A 12,384-nucleotide genomic window follows, 5' to 3' on the forward strand; every position below is an offset into this window, starting at 1 on the left:
TCTTCTTACACTATTTTATTGATTATTATCATCATCTGCTCTGCCTTAAACTGCTTGGGCTTAATACGGGTCTCCTCAGCTCCATGTCAGGGGTCACTTGTATCGCCTCATATAATCCTTACGCCAACCTAAAGCAGTAACTGTGATCCCAGTTTCACAGAGGAGAAAACTGAAACCCTGAGAAGTTAATTATCTTACACACCAAGGGTAGTGGCTGAGCAGGAATCCAACTTCAAAGCCCACAGTCTCAGCTATTCTAAGCTGCCTCCTGGAAAAGGTAGGCTTTGGGTGCCCAGCACTCATTCAACAGGCATGTTAAGGACCATGTACAGAGTCAAATAGCCATTTGCATCCACCCCAGAAGAGTTAACTGAACCCTGGGCCTACAGCAAGTGGGGTAATTTCCTGACAGGATGTGAGACCACAAGAGACACAGCCACAACCCGAGTTACCCACAGTAGGTGGGCTGGCGATAGTCAATCTGTCTTGCCAGAAGGCATAACTTCTTCTGTGCTTTGTAAGCCCCTTTCCCTCTGTTTCCATTAAAGTGCTGTTAAAAGAAAAACACTTATTTACTTTACTACCTTTAGTCAGAAAGAAAATCGCATTTTACTTGGTTTCAAATAGCTGAATGTAATGCTACAGTGCAAAAAATAAGGCCTTTCTTAAATTACAAAAATGATAAATTTGGGGGGGCTTTCTTACGAATATGCATGATACATTGCTTTCACAATTTGAGCCTAGAATTTTTAAAACTCCAAAGTAGTTGCCTAATGCCATTTTACGTAAAAGAACTAGACTGAAAATTGGGTCTCCTCACTCCCAGTCCTGTGCTTGCTCTTTCCACTGTAAGAATGCCCTTCTTTTACTTTGCTAGTTTTAATTCCCTGCCTGAAGGAGAAAAATCTTGTACTGCTTTCTTCCTCTCTGCCAAATTTCTATTGATTGGTTGGTGATGAACTAGTAAAAGCTTGATGAGAATGCTATCTAGGCCTTCAGTGTCAAGATCAAGGGAAGCTTATAAAGAGATGCCTTTCATCTTTTCCTAAAGTCAGTGCCTTAGTTAATTACTCCTTGTCCAGAGGCAGTGAGTCCCCCAGATGAGGCGCCCTGACTCGGGGAACTCTGGCCCTAGCTCTGGCAGCTCATTAAGGATACCGTCTACCACAAAGTGACTTTTGAACACACTAAGTAGGAAGAATCAAATGATTTCTGCAGTGACAGGGTCAGCTGGATCAGAGCCTGAGCCTTGAAATAAATCAGATATTGAAGGAGTAAACAACAAAAGAAGCTGAAGACAGATTGAATACAGACACGGTGCTTTTATCTGTCAGCCAGCAAGCTGCCAACTTTCTCTTTTGCAAACAGACATTGTGTTTCTGAGCTGCCATCTTATCACATTGCAGGTTACTTGCCCACACCCCTTGCTGGTTTGTGAACTCGTGGAGAGCAAGGACTTTGTCATGCATATTTTTATTCCATACTTTGCAATGCATTGCCTTTTATATGGTGGACGTTTGATGTATGAAAAAAATAAAGGAAGAAAAGAACAAAAACTCTCTGCCTTACATCCTAAAGAAAGTTATAATGAAAGCTTTTGCTTTTCTCCCAAACTATTTAAAACCATGATAGAAAAAAATTAACGGATTTTTTCTGGATAAAAGAAGTGGTAAGAATGGGGAATTGTAGAAGTAAATAAGGGGCTACCTTGGACCAAACACTGTAGCATGTAATTTGCATAGCATATTATCTCATCTAAACTTTACATTAATGCCACGAATCAAGTGGTCAATTCTTGGGTTTTTTTAATAAAGAAATTGGGGCTCAGAAAGACTAAGTAACTTGTTCAAAGTCATGCCACTGAAGTGACAGAGCCTGAAATTCAAACTACACACGAAAATATTGTCTAGACATCATTAACAGCATTCTAGCAACAAGCATTTCTATCATTCCAGCATGACCAACACTATTACTTCTTCTCCCATTGGCATACACTTTTTTTAAGACACTAATTTGAAAAAGATGGAGATTCACCCTCCTGGCTATAACAACCACACACACACACACACACACACACACACACACACACACTAAATAAATAAATAAATAAATAAATAAATAAATAAATAAATAAATTCAACAACAGTTTTCAAGACATTGGGCATCAGGCAATGAAGTAAAGTGGTTCCTGAGAGCTGGGAAACAAATCATGTGAGCCCTGTAACTCCTGACTTACTGCCTTCAGAGAATTTCCAGTCATGGCATAAAGAAGGGGCTTCCAGGAACAGCCCAGTGAATGGCCCACGTTGAGGAGACAGAGCAGAGGAAGACCCAAGGCAGGGAAAGTTTGCAAGGCAGAGTATGAGAGAGGAGAGAGCTTCACAAAGAACTCCAGAGATTTGCAGAGGGCCTCCTATAGTATTTAGCAGAGTATTCATCAGTACAGGCACGTGAGAAAGTTACTCCTGGCTGGGAGAGAATCTCTAGAGGTTTAAAGAAGAGTGTCCAACTCTCACACTCAACAGCAGAACTAGCCTGTCCAGTTGGCCCTTGAAAAACATGGGGGATAGGGCACTGACCCCCTGTGTAGTCAAAAATCCACATAGAATTTATGACTCCCCCAAAACTTAACTATAATCTTCCCTTCGTATCTGCAGGGACTGGTTCCAGGACACCCTGCAGATACCCAGATCTGCAGACGCTCAAGTCCCTTTCATAGAATGGCATGGAAAAGCGCATGCAGTCGGCCTTCTGCTTCTGCCGACTCCCAGCCGGGAATCAAAAATGCTGTGTTTGATCTTTGGTCGCTTGAATCCATGAATGGAAACCCCACGGATACATAGGGCCAACTACACATTTATTTTTAAAAATGTACGTATAAGTGGATCCATTCAGTTCAAACTCATGCTGTTCAAGGGTAAACGATACTTCCAAGCAGACTGGATAAATCTCATAATTTGTGGGGTTTTCATCGGGTAGTCTTACCTCAGTGGGAAATAATTAGACCACCCCACTAAACACCACCAATCCACCAAATAAATCTTAAAAACAAGACTAAAAGGGATCAGATTGTTTTCGAGTAGTTTAACTGTGTTCCAGAACAAAGTTCAAGAATAATTATAGGAATACGAAGATATTCAGTGCCAACAGGGTAAAAATCACAAATCCAACATCTAGTAATCCAAAGAAATAAAGAAGCAAAAACAGTAGGAAAACACAATCTTTAATAAGTGGAAAATTACCAATGACACCAACGCAGAGCTGATACAGATGCTAGAATGAACAGGCAAAGACATAGAAGCAATTGTTGGAATTGTACTCCTGGCGTTGCCTTGTCTGGAATCACCAATAAAGACCTAGAAAGGAACGATGTACTCTGTGTGTGTGCACGTGTGTGAGAGAGACAGAGAGAAACGGAGGCAGACAGAGACATCTAAAGCAAACTGCCTATCACTTAAAGTGCGATAGTTGTAACTCATTTTGGTCAAACTTCTAAAAGAGAAATCGATCACACAGGAAGATAGTTCACCCATAAAATTGAATAAAGGTTTCCTTTTGTTATGCAACAGTTTATTCCCCTTAATCTCCCTGATATTTCCAAATTAACACCCTCCAAAATAAATTTACTTTAGGCATGTGTAATTTCTAAGATCCAATCCTAATTATTCCCTGTGTATATTTTTCAAAGAGGTCAATGAAATTTGTGAGTATGGATCAATTTCATGATCAGATTCTCCTAGGAAGGGCTAATAAGTTTTCAACTGAACAGAATTAATTTATCTTTAGAAAAATATATCGAGCAATATGAACCATAAATGTGTTTTCCTCTCATGTATGTACAATTATATGTGGAATAACAATAGTGCCTGTGTGGATTTGGTTTAGTTTGGTGTTTGGGACTTCTATGTGGTCTGAGATGTATTTGCACACTGTCATTCCAGGTCTATGGTCTCAAGAAAATTACTGCAGATTTTCTTTTAGAAGTCATAATTTATATGCAATTTTTACTCATTGGCATCCTTAAACCTGACTTTTGATTAAGGAAGTGTTAGGATGAGTATTTGGAAGAAAATGATTTTATTAATTACTATAGGGCACAAGAGAATTTGAGAAAGGCTTCTCCCCTCTCTTTTATAAGAATTAGAGAAACATTGTAGGATCCTTGTTTTGTTTCTTTTTCATGTATTACCACAAATGGCACGGGCACGTAAGTACAGGCCGGCGCTTCGCCACATTTGGGAGATACTGGTGACTATGGCAACGAAAGCAGTAGTGAGTATGCATCTGGATGACCTCTTGCATAATTGTGTTAATGGAGGTATTTTCCTACAAACTATAAAAAGTAAAAACTTGTACTATACACCTAACGCCCAAATTCTGGAACTTCAGAATATGACTATCAGGAAATAACTACCAGGTATTCTGTATCACTCAGAAAAGCTACCCACAGAGTACTCATGCTAATACAAGTCTAGGAAGAGAATAAAACTCAAACAGGAAAGTTCAATTAATTTTTTCTCTAAACTCTATCATGCAAATGGATGGGTAAGTTTAGGAATGTTAAACGTTTTTGACCTAAAACTCATTCATCTCCCTGAGGTTTCCTATTCTGCAACATCATTACAATAAAATAATCACTCAACACATCTTGCTGAATAAACTCCAACACTATTAATACTAACATCCATATTGATGTTATGATAAAGAGATAAAGTACTTCTACAAATTGGCTATTATTTATATATATATACATAGGGTTTTATCTATAAATACAGGTTACTCTATATAGCTAAATATGGGTAAAGTGATTTTTTGTTTTTTAAAACTAGAAGTTGAGATTTTTAGATTCAATTTGACCTTGTCACATACTGTAACCTTGAGCAATTTGTTAACCTCCTGGTGGACTAATTTATACGTCTACAAAAGAGTAAATTACCACCTACATTATTTACAGAGAGGAACTCTCTCATTTTGGTGAAATTCTAGCTCTGCTGGAATTCTACACAGATTTAATTTATGGGAAATCTTAGTGCTGAAATAACTACTAATGCATTTTTTTTTACAGAAACTATCCAACTGTAAAATTGGCAAAATGTTTCCCTTGGGCTAGACAAATGAGTTTACTTTGTTGAAGCAAATCAGCTCACTGGATCAGACTACAGGACTAGATTGTTCAAGGTCATAGGACTAGCTCCCATATTGTTCAAATACTTTCACATACACACACACACACACAAAACTGTGCCATTACTTCAGTTGCATCCCTGACCACATCTTAATCTACTGCTTTACAGTATATGACTTTGGCCATTGAGGAGTCTGTCCTACAAGTGAGGATGACTCAGTAATACCCCTCATTACTGAAATAGGCAAAGCAAAACCTCGATCTTGCTCATTTTACAGGTCAGTAAAGTTACCTTTGTTTCAATTTTAGAATGTAGGTCTCAAAAAAACAGAGGTTTATTTGTCTATTTTCTTCATTATCACATCTCTGGCTCCTAGAACAATGTCTGGTACATAATAAACAAAATATCTGTTGAATGGATTAATTAATCAGAAATTAACCTCTCAATCAGGAATTGGGAGCTATCTTTCCTTCCATTCTCAAAGGAATTATAGGGTTATCCATCCAGAAGGCAATTATGAAAAAGAGCTCTCTCTTGGGTGATTATGTTATGTGTTATGGTCAAATTAACATATGCATTAAAAACATTTAGAAATAAACAATGTGAGAACAATCCAAAGCATCTCTATTCATGATGATACCTACTAACTAATAGGTTGCCAGTTATAAAAGTTTAACCAAAGCCTTATACATTCATACCTATCAGCCTAACATACTTATTAACACATATTTATTCTTTTCATTTTTTTAAAGATTTTATTCATTTACTTTTAGAGAGAGGGGAAGGCAGGGAGAAGGTGATGGAGAGAAACATCAATATTCAAGAGATACATTGATCAGTTGCCTCTCACACACCCCAACTGGGGACCTGGCCCACAACCCCAGTATGTGCCCTGACTGGGAATCAAACAAATGACCTTTCCATTCTAGGCCAATGTTCAATCCACTGAGCCACACCAGCCAGGGCGATGCTCTTTTATTCTTAAGTCCTGCTTGGACGACCAAATATATGCTTAACTCCACCTGCTGACCTAACTACACACCAGTAAATACGGAACCTAACCCTTGACAAGTTGCTTTTCTCTAAGTAAAACTAAAACAAAATCCTGACATAATCTATTAAAATGTCTAATAATGAAGACAACAATGAACTATGATGTAGTGGAAAGAATATTAAACCGGAAGCTGACAAACTTAAAATATAGTTTACATTGTGCCCAGTAAGCAGCCACGTAACTTTAGAGCAAAATGTTTAAATGGGCCTCACTTAACCCACTGAAGAGAGAGCCATTGCCTCAAACAAGAAAATCTTTAAGAGCATTTCTAGCTCTGCTATTTTATAATTCTTTAGTTTCTTTATTTCTTTTTCTCCTTTATTTGTATTCTTTGTTGAATATAAATCTTGGCCCATTGATTTAATTTTCTAACAGTTAAATGATGTATGAGGTCCCTTTCATCCAAATCTAAAAATGCAAGTGAATTTTAAGTCTAAGTTTGCTACATCTATACTAAGAGAATAAAAATTATGACCAGATTTAATGGGAACGAAGTGACTAAACAATAATTTGTAAGTATAGAGGAGAAAACCAAGCCTGGGTAGGACACTGCCATGTGAGAACTGCTACAAAAATGTTGAGTTTCTCTAAAATTCAGTAGCAAGAGAAGAGATGAAGCCCAAACTTTAAAAAAATTAAAAGGAGCAAAAAAGGAAATTTCCAGAATTTGTTCAGACCCCATCTTTTTCACCTGGAGGCCAAGTCAGTTGTTAGCTAATGACAAGTATGGCTTAGCTCCTCTTCACTTTTGCAAGATGTTCTGTCCATTGATGATTGTGGTGATTTGAAAATATGTCCACTAATTCTCTGATACTCCTTTCTTCAAGAGGTGAAACTTAATTCGTCCTCTTTGGAGTGTAGGCTGGACTTAGGGCCTGGCTTCTAAGAAACAGTTTGTGGTGGAAGTGCTAGGATAGTACTACCTAGACCAGGCCATAAAAGGCACTGTGATTTCCTCTCTATTCTCTCGTGGGTAACTCACTCTGGGGAAAGCCAGGCTGTCTTGTGAGGATACTCAAACAACTCCCTAAAGAGTTGCATGTGGCCTCATGCCCACAGCTGATAGAAAGGGAGGCCTCCTGCCATGTGGGGAGCCATCCTGGAGGTAGATCCTCCAGCCCCAGTGAAGCTTTCAGATGGTGCAGCTGCTCCGACATCTTCACTTCAACTCAATGACGGCCTCAGCCAGAATCACCCAGCTAAAATGCTCCTACACTCCTGACCCACAGAAACTTGAGATGATAAATATTTGTTGTTTTAAGCTGTTAAGTTTTGGGGTAATTGGTTACAAAGCAATATAAAACTAAAACAGTGATCCATTTAAGAAAAAAAAGTGAACAGCCTCCGGAGAAGTGGGGTGGAGGTGGGAAAATGATTCATATCAGATGCTAAGTGTGGGGAAACAGACTGATTTCCATGGGGGAAGAATTTGTCCTCTAGGAGTGAGATTCTGTTTGCCACTGAAGAACTTTTTTTTTTACATAACCCCACTGACTTTCTCCACGGGAAGCACATTCTGAAGTCCTTACAAGTGAAATGACGTGATGTCTAGGTTTTGCTTACAAATACTCTAAAAAAGGAAAAAACTGAGGGTAGGAGATTGATGAAGCAAGATACCAAAATGCTGATAGTGGTTGGACCTGGACAATGGATAGAAACACGGGGCTTTGTTATTTAATTTTCTTAACTTTTGTATATATTCAAAAATGTCCAAAATAAAGTACTTTGTTTCTAGAGAGCCAAAGCAGTCCCACCAGCCTCTCTCCTGTTGTTTCTTCTATCTAGGGCCTTCCTTGTTTCACTGTTTCCAGCTTTAATAAACCATACTCTCAAAATTAAAAAAAAAAAATCTCATATATATAAACACTTGACTCTAATGCTTTATAGCAACTATATATTTTAGAATTATTTTAATTAAACTGGAAATATGTATTTATTTCAAATAACAATTTCAGAACCTAAAAAAGTAAAAATATATAATGCTTCTTAGCTTCATCCATCTGAATGGTGAAGTGTGGGGGCGGGGCAGGATTTGTGACACAGATCTCCAGTATTTCCAGCCATTTCCACTTCTTCACTACCGTAGCTTACCACCCACAAAGCAGTGGAAAGGCCTACCTAATGAACTTATGGTTATAGGGAATTTCAGGGAGTATTGTGAATTGAATTGCATCCCCCAAAATAATATACTCAAATCCTAACCCCTGGAACCTGTGAATGTGGAGTTATGGGGAAAAAGGCCTTTGTGATGCAATTGAGTTAAGATAAGGTCATATTAGATTAGGGTAACCTTGTAAAAAGAGAGAGATTTAGACACACACAGAGAAGAAAGCCATGTGACAGTGGAGGCAGAGATTGGTGGGATGTGGCTACAAGCCAAGGAATGCCAAGGATTACAAGCAACCCCCAGAGGACAGGAGAGAACCAATCTCTCCCACAGAAGCTCCTGAAGGAACCGACCCTGCCAACACCTTGATTTCAGAATCTTAGCCTCCAGCACATTGAGAGAATAATTTTGTAATTTAATCCATCAAGTTTGTGGTACCTTGTAATAGGGGTCCTAAGAAACTAAACCTGGGAGCATCAAAGCCATTTCCTGCTCTCTTGTGTCCTTTTCCCACAAATGAGCCTAAAGATACCTGGCTTGGTCATGTGAAAACACAAAGGTTTTGTCACGTTTGTGAACAGCCCACTGCTGATAAACCCCCACAGGCACAGGTCCACGTCATCACTCACCCCCCCCTCTCTCACCATCCCTTTTCTCAGACCATCATTTGCTGTCTTCATTGGTTCTTCTGAGAGCAGGATGTGGTTTACCCCAACTTCCTGCCTTCTCAAAACCAATGTGTAATACATACTTGTTTTTAAGTGTTTTACTCTTATAATTGCAGAGAAACAGAGCTTACAAAGTGATTTAAAACTGATTACAAAGGCAGAGAAATCTCCAAAACATAAAAGTGGAGTATGTAGTTCTCACTGACATACCATTGAAGTTTGGCCTGAGATTGTCAATGATAATTGCTCAGTAAGGATAACTTATTATTTCTAGAATTACTGCATCAGCCAGTTCTGGATGTGGACCCTATATTAGGCCACTGAACATAGAAGGATAGAGTCTTATTCAGAGATTATGCTTCAGAAGGGACAAAAATAAGTAAATAAGAGTCATAATTGTTAATATGAGAAAGTTTATTTGTCTTATTAAGGTTGCATGAGTTAGATGTCATAAACAATTTTCAGAATAAAATGATCCTGAGTTGATACTTGAAAAATGCAAAGTGGGAAAGGGCATTTCAGCATGAATCTAGGTGGACAGATAGAAAGAAATTTGGAGGAACTGCAAATAATTTATTTTGAGTACAGTGGCATAAAATAAAATTGAAAACAGTGAAGAAAACAAGTCCAAGGAAAAATATGTGGAGAGTAATATGATGGTGGCAAAACAGTGTTCTGAAAATCATTCCGTAAATTCCTATGAATTTTGTATAAGCAGCCTCCATGTATGGCTCTGCGTTTCATAGTAGATAATTCAAAGATGGGAATATTGTCAGTGAAGAGACTCCCAATTTCATTGCTCAGGAGAATGAGAATAATATTACTCTAATCCCAAAGTGTAACTGTAGTAGCAGTGAAGAAGAGGAGGCAACAGAAACAAAATAAAAATGATGAGGAGATGGAAGAAACTGGACTTGGTCACCAGTTAGATGTGGAGGAGCAGGGAAAGAAGAACCATAGACAGCTTCCGTATTTCAAGTCATAGTTCCTTCATTAACCAACTAGGGACAAGTAGGGCAAGACAACCTAACTTCTCTGTTTCAGTTACTGCAAATGTAAAGTATACAGATTAACTGAGTAATTCTAAAGAAGTATACATGACCCATAGTAAATACTTAATAATATAGGTTGGGACAAAAGTAGGTTTACAGTTGTGAATACACAAAACACAGAATTCATTCTTGTATTATTATTTACTAATTATTGTATTATGTTCCATATGAACAACTGTAAACCTAGTTTTGCCCTACCCTGTATAAAAAGAAAGAAAAGAGGGCACAAGAAGAGAGAGAGAGAGAGAGAGAGAAAAGAAAGAGAAGTGAGGAAGGAGTAGAGACAGAGAGGGTAGAGACAGACATACAGATGATAGAGATAGATATTGGTGAAAGAGAAAGCCAAGGGAAGAAACTAAGGAAAAGCAGCATGTGAGCATTGGACAAAGAGAAAAGGCTCCCAAGAAAGGCTGGAAAAGAGCCAGCAGAAATGATGTCAAACAACAGTAAGGAATGTAAGAATCTCAAGATGAAGGATGTGTTCAAAAGCTGAATCATCTAAGAATACAAAAGATAAAAATGAAGTCTACTGGCTTGGCACTGGATCAATGGGAAGCTCCCAGACAGTGCAGCGAAGCCCCAGGAGCAGGGAGCGCAAGAAGGAGGCCACTGGACAATATTCCTCACTAGCCTTCTGCTGTTTTAACCTACTTATAGATGAGTAATGGTCCTTAACATGAAAATTTAGCTTTTTTTTTCAATTTAGTCAACTTCCAGTTGTTCATACATAAGGTTGGGGGAAGGATTTCAAGTATTAATACAATTTTTTTATTTCTTTAAAGGCTATTATAATTTATTTGTAGAGAAGAGAGAGGAGAAGGGAGGGAGAGAGGGAAACATTAACGTGAGAGAGGAACATCAGTTAGTTGCCTCTTGCATGCCCCTAACTGGACACATGGCCCACAACCCAGGCATGTGCCCCAACTGGGAATCAAGTTGGTGACCCCCCAGTTCGCAGGCCAATGCTCAGTCCACTGAGCCACACCGGCCAGGGCAAATACGAATATTTTGAAAATTTATTATTTTATCACTTGGCTAAGATCAGGTGTAGAAAATTTATTATTTTGCCCAGGCCAGTGTGGCTCAGTGGGTCGGGCATTGTTGGGCAAAGCGAAAATTGCCAGTTTGATTGCCGGCCAGGGCATGTGACTGGGTTCCAGGCCAGATCCTCAGTTGGGGGCATGCAAGAGGTAGCCAATCAATGTTTCTTTTGCACATCGATGTTTCTCTCCCTCTCTTTCTCCCTCCCTTCCCCTCTCTCTAAAAATAAATAAATAAAATCTTTTAAAAGTGTTATTATTTATATCACCTTCCTCAGTTCACATCACTCAAAAATGGCTGCCCTATTCCAAAGGTAGAAATGGTGATGATGCCAGACAGGTGAGTAGCAAGAGTAATACAAAAGTGCCAAATTAAAATGTAAGAAAGTAGAATAAGAACTAAGCAAGAATTTCTGTCAAGAAACACTAGAGCAGGGAAGTTAGAACTTTGGTTCAGTTTTTATATATTGGTTGGGATTGGCCTTAAAACACAGATTCTCAGGCCCTGCCTTCAGAGAGGTCCGGGAATCTGCATTTTAACACATCCTCCATGCAATTCTGATGCAAGCAGTCTGAGTATCTGACTTTTCAAAAATAATTGCTCTGGAGTGTGTGGGCAAGGTGAGAGTAGACATTCTTTCTCTACAGGGTCAGAAATATCACAAGGTATTTTGCAGTCCTTGGTCCCACACCGTAAGAGTTCCTATACCAAGTGCTCCTCAAGCTTTAGGAGTTGTTAAACACCCATTGTTGGGCCCCGCACCCAGAGTTTTTGCCTCAGTAAGTCTGGGGCAAGGTCCAAGAACCAGTAGTTCTAACAAGCTCCCAGGTGATCTAACTCTGCTAATGCAGGGAACACATGTTGAGAATTACTGCTCATCAGCTTCATAAATACTTTTGCTCCTCTGTCAAGAACATGAAGAAAATCAAGGTCAGTATATTGACAAAATTTTTAAATGAAGTCAATTCTTAACCACGGTAGCAAGTGTCACCCAGGTTTACATGGTAAAGAAGGAAAATGACTTTATCCATCAATGACACTGTGTGGTCTCAAGCCAACCCAAGTGGATTAAGGTAGAGACCGGCAACATTTTGTTCTTTCAATCACATCACAGTGATTTTACACGTGCATTCTAAAACTTCCCCAGGAAGTTGGAAATGACACATGCAAAAGTACTGAGTTCAGCCATTATTATACGTTTCTCTTTGAGCATACTTCAAGTGGGAAGTAGTGTGAAGATTATTTTTTCTCCCTAAATATGGGCTATTGTGTAAGAACCCAACATGACGAATAAGTTAATGATAAAGACTAACTTACTCTGCTCGTAAATGACTTA

This window comes from Desmodus rotundus, chromosome 2, assembly GCF_022682495.2.
Source record: "Desmodus rotundus isolate HL8 chromosome 2, HLdesRot8A.1, whole genome shotgun sequence".
In the NCBI taxonomy this organism is placed as follows: Eukaryota; Metazoa; Chordata; class Mammalia; order Chiroptera; family Phyllostomidae; genus Desmodus; species Desmodus rotundus.